Raw genomic sequence first — 13243 nt, 5'->3', positions numbered from 1 at the left:
GGTTGATGAAAAAGGAGCATAGCAGGACAGGAGACTGACGGAGGTGTTAAGCCCCAGGCAAGCCCAGGCATCCTGAGGCCTAGAAACAGGCTTCTCCAGATTTCTTTCCTTTGTTTTCAAGCAAGTCTTTTCCCTGTTGACCCAGGAGTGGTAAAAAAAAACAAGGGTCTCTATGCTCATTTGCAATTTTTAGGTTCTTCGATATTATCAAGAATAAAAATATCAAATAAAAACATGCTCAAACTCGGAGTTTGAAAATAGAAAAGTTTAGTAGAAAGAAGAAGAAAAGAAAACTCCTCAGCCAAAGAGGAACTTAGTATAGGTCTAAGTATGGCTCATTTTGTGAGGTTTTTATAGGAAAACTGGGTCTCTCTGTTACTTGTCAAGTGAAAAGAATGTTACAGAGAATGCAGAGATTTTATAGAGCAGTCTGGCTAGTTTAGGGCCTTGCAGGTTATCTATTTGACCATTTCCCTTAGGTGCTGTCTATTATCTCTTAGTTTCCTGTGAGCCTAAAGTCTGGGTCAGAATCTATCATCTTGGGAAATTGTTAAGCTCCCATTCTCAGAAGGAGACCGGGAATTTGCAGGAATATTTTTAATGTGGAATGGGGACAGATAAAATGGAGCTTCTCTAAGCATTTGGCAAGGGGAAAAATTGAGGATTCCTCTTTCAATGTAAGAAAAGAAGGTGCCAGGAAATTTAAGTACTGGAAGGTAGGCTGAGCTCGAAAGGTGGAAGAGCTAGGATGCTTCTCTTTACCAGGAAACAAATCTAAATTGGGAAGGGAAAAAAGATATGAGGATGTGAATCCAGACTTTTAGGTCTTATTTTTCTGGGCTGCTTTACCTTTAGTTTTCAGCCTATATACCAAGGGGCCCTGTAAGAAGCAAGTATCTTTGAGGTTGGAGCACAGTGTTGGGGTGGAATGAGGGAGCAGAAGACCATTTCCGTCTCCTCTTAAGATTTTGGAAACTGGTAGGACTAGGTCAGTCTACTGGGTACCCTCTTTGTACCATTTAAATGTTCCTTTTTTAATTTTGTTTTTGTTTTTATGGGAAACACCCAGCTTCATTCAGGAGCTACTCCTGGCTCTGTGCTCAGAAATTGTTCCTGGCAGGCACTGGAGCCATAGGGGATGCTAGAGATCAAACCCGGGTTCAGCTCAGGTTGGCCATGTGCAAAGTAAATGCCCTATCGCTGTCCTATCACTCCAGACCCCCATTTGAAAATTCTAACTGACATTCTTAAGGGTGCTGCTGCCTTGGGCACTGGGTTTTACTGAAGAAATCTTTTTCTTTTCTCTCTACCAGAAAGTGACCCATAGGAGACCCATAGTGCACAAAAGCCCAGGAAATAGGAGATTTGGTGAACCTAAGGAATTCCCATATCATTTTTTTTTTTTTGCCTGAGGAAGAACATGGATTTGGGTGTTACTGCAACACTTCATTTAAGGTTTCCTTAAGAACATAGAATCTGGGTTCATACTCTAAGTTCAATTTGAAATCTGTGTTCAATTCTGATAACTACACATAGTACAAGAAGACATTGTTCAGAGTCCTATTCTTATTGAGCTTGGAGATCCTGAACACAGTTGAACTTCAGTTGGTTGCCTGAGAAGACACATGGCACTTCATAGGGTTCCCTCCCACAGAACTTCTCACCTTGTCTGTCGAGTCTCCTGTCCACCACTAAACCATCTGAGTAACACCAGATTTTCTGAGCTCACTGAGCTAAGCCCTGCCCTTCTCTCTGGTAGTAGAAGAAAAGATGAGGTCTTAGACAGGAGTAGTAGTAGTTCACTAAGGAAAAACATCTCCATAATATATTAAGCTGAGAAGCTTCTGCACCTTAAAGGAAATAGTGCCCAGGATACAAGAGCCACCCACTGAGAGGGAGAAACTATTCACCCAATACCCATCAGATAAGGGGCTAATATCCAAAATATACAAGGTACTGACAGAACTTCACAAGAAAAAAATCTAATACCATCAAAAAAAGGGAGAAGGAATGAACAGACACTTTGATAAAGAAGAAATACAAATGGCCAAAAGGCACATGAAAAAATGCTCCATATCACTAATCATCAGGGAGATACAAATCAAAACAACTATGAGGTATCATCTCATGCCACAGAGATTGGCTCACATCACAGAGAATGAGAACAAGCAGTGCTGGCAGGGATGCGGAGAGAAAGGAACTTTTATTCACTGCTGGTGGGAATGCAGTCTAGTCCAATCTTTATGAAAAGGGATATGGAGATTCCTCCAAAAGGTGGAAATTGAGCTCCCATATGATCCAGGGATATCTCCTAGGGATATCCCCTTGGAACACAAAAGTACAATGCAAAAATGCCTTCCTCAGATCTATATTCATTGTAGTGCTATTTACAAAAGTCAGACTCTGAAAACAATCAAGATGCCCTTCAACAGATGAATGGCTAAAGAAACTGTCGTACATATACACAATGTAATATTATGCAGCCATCAGGAGAGATGAAGTCATGAAAATTTCCTATACATGGATGTACATGGGATCTATTATGCTGAGTGAAATTATTCAGAGGGAGAGAGATAGACACAGAATAGTCCCTCTCATCTATGGATTTTAAGAAAAATAAAAGACATGTTTGCAATAATCCTTAGAGACAAAGAGTGGAGGGCAGAAGGTCCAGCTCATGACATGAAGCTCACCACAAAGAGTGGTGAGTGCAGTTAGAGAAATAACTACAATGAGAACTATCATAACAATGTGAATGAATGAGGGAAGTGGAAAGACTGTCTAGAGTACAGGTGGGGTGGGGTGGGGAGGAGGGAGATCTGGGACATCGGTGGTGGGAATGTTGCACTGGTGAAGGAATGTGCACTGAAACCCAACTACAATCATATTTGTAATCAAGGTGTTTAAATAAAGATATTAATAAAAAAAAAACATCTCCCTGGATCCATTTGCTCTGGTACAAAGGTGCCTAGATGAACTCCCTTAGCGGAGAAGTTCACATGAGCCACAGCACACACACCACACTACTTGGGAAGAACCTCAGTTCCCACCTTAGCTGGCCATGGGCAGAGATGGGGCTGGTCTGGGTTTATCTACCATCAAAGACAGAGGCATGAGTCAGGCAGCTCGAGGAGTTCCACGAAAGCTGTGATGACTACAGTGTTTAAAAATAGTTAATACCCATTGTTAATGTTTGGGGGGAAGTAACATGTAACTTTTACATAAAAAAGTAGACTTTTAGGGCCCGGAGAGATAGCACAGCGGCGTTTGCCTTCCAAGCAGCTGATCCAGGACCAAAGGTGGTTGGTTCGAATCCCGGTGTCCCATATGGTCCCCCGTGCCTGCCAGGAGTTATTTCTGAGCAGACAGCCAGGAGTAACCCCTGAGCAATTCCGGGTGTGGCCCAAAAACCAAAAAAAAAAAAAAAAAAAAAAAGTAGACTTTTAGGCAGTCAGGTTGCACATCAAGACCAAAAATATCAACACTATAATAACCATGTCATTTGAAGTAAAATAGTAAAATAAAATACTTTTTTTAAAGTTATTTTAATTTTAATTTATTTTTATTTATTTATTTATTTAGTTTTTGGGTTACACCCGGCAGCACTCAGGGGCTACTCCTGGCTCTATGCTGAGAAATCGCCCCCCAGTAGGCTTGGGGGACCATATGGGATGCCAGGATTTGAACTACCGTCTTTCTGCATGCAAGGCAAATGCCTTGCCGCTGTGCTATCTCTGGCCCCAATACTTTTTTTTTAAAGACCTCTAATTTTACTTTAAAAATAATTAAATAAAATGATCTATGGATCCAGAGAGAGCAAAGGCTTAGAGCACCTGTATATATCACTGGTTTGACCACTTATGGTTGTGTGAGCATGGTGATTATGGCCCTGGTGCCTCCCACACTACTGGGTAGGTGCAGCACTGTACCACCAGGTTCCAGCACTGACACATCAGGCTTCACTGTGAACTGAGTGTAGCCAAAAGTGATCTCAAACTTCTGGATATCAGTGTGCATGGGCATGTCATTTGTTTCTCAGTCTGTCCAGGCCTGTGGAAATTTGAAGTTAAAATATTCGACCCACAAGAAATGTACTTGAGAATATAGTCCCTTATTTTTCACTTAGATTTTACTTCCCACTTCTCCACCTGCCCCACCACACACACACACACACACACACACACACACACACACACACACACACACACACATTTCTTCTCCCTCCCCACATATTTTCCTTTTGAAAGCTAGTGATAAAGGAAATCCTTGGCTAATGGGAATAGCTGGAGAACTTCTAAGGCACCCAAACAAAACTTATCAAGATTTTTACCAAGTAGCATCCACTCAAACTTAGTGGCAGTTTTCTGGTTATCTATACTATGTAATGAATCATCTCAGATCTTAGTGGTATCACATACTATGATCTTTGTTAATCATTCTGATGTAAACTAGGTTCAGTTGGTCAATATTGGCTGCCATGATCTTATTCTTTGATAGGTGATATTAGGGTTAGCCACATATTCACATAATTGAGCTAAATGCCCAAGATGACTCACTCACAAGGTTGACGGTTGATGCTTGTTGGAAGCTCAGCTGAGAGTATTCTCTGTGGAGTATTATGTGCCCTCCCATGTATTAGGCATCTTCATATGTGGCAGTTAGGTTTATGGGAGTGTCACAAGACTTTTAATTCTGGGCCTGAGAGATAGTACAGATATTAAGGCATTTGTCTAATATGCAAAGCCTACTTCAGTTCAGAAGCCTTGTAGTGTCCCTTACGCACTACCAGGAGTGAGTACAGATCTAAGAGTAGCCCTGTACACTGTTGGGTGTGTTCCCCAAACAAAACAAAATAAAAAGAATGAAAATTCCTAGAGATTCATGAAGAAGGTGGAAGGCTTCTTATTCCAAGCTTTAGAGGTCATATGGTTTTTCTTTTGCCATATGTCACTACTCATGAGCAAGTCATAGACCCTTCCAGATTTAAAAGAACAACAACAAACAAACCTTCCATTGAAATCATTGAAATAAAACATTCAGATTTAATACAGATCAAATCCTATTACCAAGGAATTGCATCGAATTGCCTCCAAAAATCTGTAGAACCAGATGTTTTCCAAACCTTTAGGCAAGTGCTCAATGTAAGCAATGTGAAGGACTACCAAAGAATTAGGACATCCCCTGAGATTTGTTAAGATGGGATCTGACCCATTTTCTTTTAGACATAACTTCATGTATCTGAAAATCTGGAAGAATAAAACTTGGCAGGATTGGTGAGCGTGAGATAGCTGACAGGTGGGTCTCATTTAAAGGATAGAAAATACATCTATTTTATACTGTTGTCAGGCTTCTCTTCCAGCTACAAGGAAACCCCAGTGAGTCACTGATAAGCATCTCAGGATCTTACAACACAAGGCATCTAGGCACACCACTCTAAATAAAAAAACTTTATGTAGAAAGAAAATAAATGCTTAAGAGAGGCTTCTGATCTTGTAGTTCTCTCAATAGCACTGGAGTTCCAGAGTATGATGCCACACTTAGATATATTACCATGTAGTAGACATTTCTTCAATGTTTACCTTTTCTCAATGCATGCATTTCTCATGATCACCTTTCTTTTTTTTTTTATTTGAACCCAAAAATAATTCATTAGGTTAGGGCCAAGGATACAGAAGCCACCTAGAAATGATTCTGCCCAAGACAATAAAGATGAAAGCCAGAAGGTTCAATCCACAGTAGGAAGTTTGTCACAAAGAGTGATGAGTGCAATTAATGTAGAGAAGGGTCTACTATGGCAAGGAGATTTGGAACTGATTCCTCTGGACAAGAACTGGGTGCAGAAAGGGCATAAAGTGACTTGTATAGCACCCCTTCATTAATGATAATGTAAAGCACAATGTCAAAAAGGAAAGAGAGAGAGTGAAGAGAGAAGCAAATTGCCTGCCCCATACAGGGAGTGGTGGATGGGTAGGAGGAAAACTGGGGGCATTGGAGGCAGGAAATGTGCACTGATGAAGAGTGGTGTAAATTCTATGACTGAAATCCATTATGAATAATTCTGTAACCATGAGCTTAAATAAAGTAATTACTTTAAAAAGAAATGTCCCTGTCCCTGCAAACAGTATTCCCATATGAGGACCAGCTTTATGCATCTGAGCCCTCTAAATAATCCTTTTACAACTGAGGTTCTCATTCATGCAACAACTTTCCTTCCCCATTAGAGGTCCTACATCTCAGGCCTTCTGTATAAAATAAATTAAAAAAAAATACCAACCTTGCCTTTGAGCATTGTTCACCTGAACAAAGATGCCAGGGTGCACAGATCAGGAACTGTATGCAAGGAACCTAGTTTCTCAAGTTTTCTGGAAATATGGCACATATCTCATTGGATGCTCTTAACCAGAGATTAATTGTTCAAGCTATCTTTCTGGTCTCCCTCCCAAATTCTTTTGTTTCTGCCCAATGCATTTTTTTCTCTAAATAGTATAACCCTCTCTCTTCTTTATTCCACTACCAAATTAATCCCACTTTGGCTTCCAGTCATCACCTGAATCTCTTGTTTGCCATCATTTTAGAACCCATGTGCATGGGACACTTGGTGTTTGATCTTTCTCTGATTTTTTTCTTTCATCCAAATAGCAGTCTGATAAAATGCTAAAGTGCAAGAGATTCTGTGATAACCTGAAATAAGAACATGAACAAATCCAGACGAAATGAATCAAAGCAAACAATAGTCCTTCTCCAGACTTGTTCAGGTCTCTCCTGTGTGTTGGAGTTGCCCATCCTATTAGATTGATTGAAGCTTCAAAACAAAAATTAGATCTTCAGGGTCCACTCATATATCTCTCCAGTCAGGCAAAACAAGGCTCTCTCTACCTGCAGTGGACCTTCAGTGCAACTGACTGGTATTTATGTCAAGGTTTTCCTCAACTTTTAGGACTATACAAAAGACTAGCTATGGGCTAAGAAGTTGCTAAGAACATATATATGGAAAGGTTCTTTATCTCCCACATTGTGTCTCACAGGGAAGCTTTTATCTGATATCAAATCCATAGTAAGAAATTTGTTTTTGAGCTGGAGAGATAGTGTAGGAGGTAAGGCACTTGCTTTGCGTACAGTGACTGCTATGTACTTTATTCTATTCTCAGCACCTCATATGGTCCCCACGAGCAATGTTAGTATTCATTTCTGAACACAAAGCCAGGAAATGTCCTCACACTATTTGGTATGACCTAAAAATCCCAATCAAAAGCAAAGAAAAAGAATCAAGCAAAAAAGACTTATTCCAGAGATCTAAGTCATTCCTTTCTAGGGGTGAATTTTCTCAAGCTGTGCTCAGAGGGCCTGAGGGGCACTCCCAGTAATACTTATCAAACCAAGTTGGACAGTTCAATTTCCAAGTCTTGCCAAGCGATGCTGTATGTGCCCAGACATATTGGGCTCACCAGGTCTATATCCAGCAATGCTATAAAGATTGATCTCTGTGATGGGGATCAAACTCAGGGCTTCACACATGCAAGCCATGGCAAGGTATCTTTCAGCTCCTTAAGTAGTTTCTTAAAGATAGATAAATTACTAGATGGACAAATTCAAGATTGTCCCTATAACCCTGCCCCCTTTTTAAATGTATGTAGGAAAATTCTGAGTGGGATGGGTGTCAGCAATGCCGAATGGTGGTGGGCAGCTGACAGCTTGTCTTCTGTGACCTGAAACAGAAGGAGAACAGACAATTGTCTTTGCCATTTGTTCACTGTTGGAGAATAACTTCTCCCAAAGTCTAACTTTGCTTTAAAAATAAAAAAAATTGTGCAGAAATTATATTAAAAAATGGCACCTTAGGCCAAAGCAATAATAGTACAATGGCTGCAGTGCTTGCCTTACACACAACTGGCCAACCTCATTCAAACCCCAGTACCCCGTATGGTCCCCTGAGTTCCCAGAAATGATCCTTGAGCACAGAGTCAAGAATAAGTCCTGGGTACCAGCTGTTGTGACTCAAAAATAACAACAAAAAAGTGTTTCTTGTTTAAGTACACTGGTGGAAAGCAAATGTGGAGGTGGCAGGCCAGGGCTTAGTTATGGAGGGATATGGGTGAAAGGATGGGAGCTGAAACATTGTATGCCTGAAACCCAATCATGGATAATTATAATTTCATGGTGACTATATATATATATATATAAAGTAAATAAATTTTAAAAATGTAATAGAAAAATAAAATAAAAACCACATATTTTCTTGAGAAACTATCAGGCTTGTCAGCATTGTGTTTATAGCTATTTGGGGGAAGAAACCATTCAGAACTATGCCTTTAAGATAATCTTGTGCCTACATAGATCCACAATTGCTGCTGAAAGTATGTATGAGGACATGGAACCTGCATATCTTTCCAGCATTGCTGAAGGAGACTGTTTTGTTTTGTACTGGAACCACACCTGGCAGTGTTCAGGGTTTATTCCTGGTCCTTCACTCAGGGATCACTCCTGGTGTTGCTTAGGGGGGCATATATAATACCAGGCATCAATTCCAGGCAGCTGCATGCAAGGCAAGCACCTTAACTCCTATACTATCTCTCTGGTCCCCTCACCTAAGAAATTTTTTTGCTGTTCCTCCAAGTGACAGAAATTTGGAGTGCTTGTCCCCGGTGAGGTAGAAAGATGCTTTAAAAAAAAAGTCAATTCATTGATCTAAATGTATGCCTCTTTTGCTTTATGTAATTTATTAATGACTTGTCTTTACCTCTAAATTTGAGTTCCCAGGCAACTTGGGTCACGAAGAGTGCAATTTAAATGATTCTAATGTAGAAGTAAGTTTTTGAGGTGTTTGCATGTTGACCCTCTTTATTAGAGAAGCTCCAGTGTGAAAATCACTTTTAGGAGCTGCTGCTTGGGGAAGCTGAACTCTTGTCTTTATGAAGTTTCGGGCATGTGAGCAGGACTTTCTCTGGGAGTCACTCTGAGCAGAGTTAAAAAGATCGCAAGTTTGAAGCTGTGTGTGTGTGTGTGTGCGTGTGTGTGTGTGTGTGTGTGTTCGCGTGCATCTGTGTGTGTCTGCACACAAGCATGCGCTGCTCACCAAAACCGCCCACTTTTCTCAGGGGGCCAGGAGACACACTCCAAGTTATGAAGCATCTTTCGAATGAAGATACCCCTGCTTTCAGTACAGGAGCAGCTGTATTTTTAGAACACTTTCCTCCCTTCTCTCTTACCTTCCTTCTTTGGGCCTTGCAGGTTTCTCAGGAAACCTTACCTGTAACTGAGGAAAAGGTCAACAGAGAAAAAACAAGGAGCAGACCCCACTGAAAAGCCAGGGTTTGCCACCAAAGTGTCCTTTCTTCCACCTCTTTCCCATTGTCCATTCCCTGGCTGGGTCTCACCTATGAGTCAACTTCAGGTCAGTGTTTCACACAGAGCAAGTGGGAAACAGCATGTTTCTAAGTTTCTACAGAAAGACCAGAGATGAAAAAAATTAAGCTGACCTCTGACCTCAGAACCATAGGACACAATCCTATCTAGTTATTTAATTGTAGTCAAAGTAACATAGTGAACCATGTTCATGCTTTGGGTACAAAACCTTACTGTTACTGTTCCTGTTTCTTCTATTTAAAATATATTATTTATGAAAGGGGGAATCTGTTGATTTATGACAGTTTAACTTGGACACACCCCTTGGATACTCCCATTGTGATGAGAATTGAACCTGGACACATCCTTTGGGCATTTCTCCTTGTCATGTCAGGTATAAAAGGGAAAACTTGGACCTTTGGTAGGGGACCCAGGATAGTGACCAGAGCAGTGCCTGCCACAGTCCGGGTGAAGGGAAGAGGAGCAGAGATAAAGCATCAGTGATATGCTGCCTGCTTTGTATCTATCCCTCTTTCTTTCTCTATTGAACCTGGGCCTCCCCTGCCACATCTAGCCAGTGAATATCTCTCTCATATTTCTGAAACCCCAAGCAGTAGTGGCAGGCCTCAGACTCCAGGAGGAATAAAAAAGATACTTGATTTCTCAAAACATATGTTATTTATTCATTTGCAATAGTACAATATCACTGCTTCAGACTTGCAACGTGATTCATGGCTACCACCAAAGTGGCAGAATTATCTAAAGGTCTCTTCTTCCCCACACGCATGTATGCATGCTATATGGAAGGAAAAGGAATATAGCATATATATATATTCCAAATTAGGAAGCATCTTTTGAATGAAGATCCCCTGCTTTCCAAACAGCATGGTTTCCTTCTATTGAGGACTATCTATTCCCTTGCTTTGTTTCATTATACTTCGTATATGAGTAAAATCATTGGATATTTGTCTTTTCTTTCTGACTCACTTTACTTAGCATGACTTCTTCCAATTGCATTCAATTTCCAGCAAACTGCAAGATTGTTCGTATTCCTTGGTTTCTTTCTTCTACTTATCTGTGTTGCACACTTGGGTTATTTCCAGATCTTGACTATTGTTAACAAGGCTTCAATGGACACAGTTGCGCATGTGTCATTTGGGATTAATGTTTTGTGTTCTTGGGGTAGACACTCAAGAGTGGAATTGCAGTGCCATATGGAAGTTCTACTCTAGTACACATTTCTTTTTATTCCCACCTCTTTCTGTGAGAATTTGTTTTAATTCTGAACTCTGGAAAATATTTTTATAACATCCTTGTTATATGTAGTTAAAATAAAGGATGCAGGGGCCAGAGAGATAGCATGGAGGTAGGGTGTTTGCCTTGCATGCAGGAGGATGGTGACTTGAATCCCGGCATCCCATATGGTCCCCTGAGCCTGCCAGGAGCAATTTCTGAGCCAGGAGTAACCTCTGAGTTGTCAGGTATGACCCAAAAACAAACAACAACAACAACAACAAAAATTAAGGATGTACTTATCTTATTTTTTGTCCCATCCCATATCTTATTTTTTAAATGTATCTTTATGTATGCATTAGCACAGTAATTCTGTAAGACACCTCATTTTATTTAACAGTTTTAGGGGAACTAAATGATTTTCCAAAAGCCATGCAGCAGTTAGGGCAAGTCAAGACTTAAACCTTTCTTTTCTAACTTCAAGATCAATTCTTTTCAAACCCTCTATTCTCTTTCCCTCCTCTCTTTCCCTCCTCTCTTTCCTTCTCTCTTGTCTTCCTCCCTTTCCTTTCCATCTTCTCTATCTTTTCCCCACCTGTCTTTATTCTCCCCTTTCTTATCTTGTTCTCCTTTTTCCTTTCCTTTCCTTTCCTTTCCTTTCCTTTCCTTTCCTTTCCTTTCCTTTCCTTTCCTTTCCTTTCCTTTCCTTTCCTTTCCTTTCCTTTCCTTTCCTTTCCTTTCCTTTTTCCTTTCCTTTCCTTTTTCCTTTCCTTTCCTCTTTCCTTTCCTTTCCTTTTTCCTTTCCTTTCCTTTTCTTTCCTTTTTCCTTTCCTTTTTCCTTTCCTTTCCTTTCCTTTCCTTTTTCCTTTTTCCTTTCCTTTCCCCTTTTCTTTCCTTTCCTTTCCTTTCCCTTCCCTTTCCTTTCCTTTCCTTTTTCCTTTCCTTTCCCCTTTCCTTTCCTTTCCTTTCCCTTTCCCTTTCGCTTCCCCTTCCCCTTTCCCTTTCCCCTTCCCTTCCCTTCCCCTTCCCCTTTCCCTTTCCCTTTCCCCTTCCCTTCCCTTCCCTTCCCTTCCCTTCCCTTCCCTCCCCTCCCCTCCCCTCCCCTCCCCTCTCCTCTCCTCTCCTCTCCTCTCCTCTCCTTTCCCCTTCCTTTCCCCTTCTTTTCTCCTTCCTTTCCCTTCCCTTCCCTTCCTTTCCCCTTCTTTTCCCCTTCCTTTCCCTTCCCTTCCCTTCCCTTCCTTTCCCCTTCTTTTCCCCTTCCTTTCCCTTCCCTTCCCTTCTTCCCTTCCCTTCCCTTCCCTTCTTCCCTTCCCGTTCCTTCCCCTTCCTTCCCTTTCCCTTTTCCCTTCCCATCTTCCCGTCCCTTCCCTTCCCTTCTTCCCTTCCCTTCCCTTCCCTCCCCTCCCCTCCCCTCCCCTCCCCTCTCCTCTCCTCTCCTCTCCTCTCTTCTCCTTTCCCCTTCCTTTCCCCTTCCTTTCCTTTTTTTTTTTTTTTTTTTGGTTTTTGGACCACACCCTGTGATGCTCAGGGATTACTCCTGGCTATGCACTCAGAAATCACTCCTGGCTTGGGGGACCATATGGGACGATGGAGGATCTAACAGGGGTCCTTTCTAGATCAGCCAGGTGTAAGGCAAACGCCCTACCACTGCACCACCACTCTGGCCCTTCCTTCCTTTCCTTTTCCCTCTTCTTTTTTATTTTTTCTTTTCTTTCTTTTTCTTAATCCAAGTCTATTTTCTACATCACTGGAATTTATACATCACTCTATTTATATAAAACCACTTATTCCTCCTTTACCACTTCAGATACCACTTCAGAGACTGATTTTCCTGACTTGTTTTTGGGAAATTATCCCATTCCAAACACGATCCAATATACATGTCCATAAGCAAGTACCATCTGAGTGAGTACTTGCCACGAGAGCAGATTCTTGACTTCAGGCCTCACTATGCCATGAGTCCTGCAGTCTCTGACCCACTGTTCTGGGCTCACTCTGAAGGTTTAGGAGTTTCTCTATTTCCCTGCCCAAATTGCTAGCATTACACACCTAGTATGTGCCAGTCTCACACTGCTTAATGCCCTACACAGATTATATTTTGGTATGAATTATGATAAAGATTATGATTTTTTTCATAGTACAAATGGAGAAACTTGGAGTTCAAGAGCTTAAATTATTGTCTACGGGGTTGCTATTTATGTGCTCTTTTTTTGTCTTTTAATGCTTGGTATGTAAGAACCTAGAAAGCACTGACACTTAATGGCCAAAGCCAGGAAACATCAGCATCAGCACCTTCGGGGGCATACATGGAAGTCGAAAGATAAAGTCCAAAGCCTGAGGCTCATGAGTGGTGAGCTGGCATAAAACAGAAGTTTCCAAACTTGTATGACCCACTGATTCCTTTTCAGAGAAAGGTTTACTATGCACCTCTTAGAAATCTATTTTCTTTAGGGGAACAAAGAGAAAGAGTCTTCCCTATTCTACTTTCTGTACTGTACCCAAGGTGACTACTACCCTGTAGATTATTCCAGTGCTCCCCGGAGAACACTGAGAAATCCTGGCACAAGGGATATGAGAATCAAGAGTATCTGGTTCAAATTCAATGCTTTCACCAAGCTTCAACCACTGGTGTGACCTTGGGCAAGCCGGATGGCCTCTTTGCAGCTTC

General features: G+C 41.3%; 1 long non-coding RNA gene across 1 annotated transcript in view; it reads left to right on the top strand.

The window, feature by feature from the left end:
* Positions 1 to 3276: 3276 nt before the first annotated feature.
* The window catches only part of LOC126001558 (uncharacterized), a 998123-nt gene continuing 988156 nt past the window's right edge, over positions 3277 to 13243 (top strand). The window contains exon 1 of the long non-coding RNA XR_007492880.1: positions 3277 to 3299. This is a non-coding gene — a long non-coding RNA (uncharacterized LOC126001558). The remainder of the gene's footprint in view (positions 3300 to 13243) is intronic.

The sequence above is a fragment of the Suncus etruscus genome, chromosome 2, assembly GCF_024139225.1.
Source record: "Suncus etruscus isolate mSunEtr1 chromosome 2, mSunEtr1.pri.cur, whole genome shotgun sequence".
Lineage (NCBI taxonomy): Eukaryota > Metazoa > Chordata > Mammalia > Eulipotyphla > Soricidae > Suncus > Suncus etruscus.
Note: the sequence above shows the minus strand (reverse complement) of the source record. Positions and strands in the feature narration are given on the sequence as shown.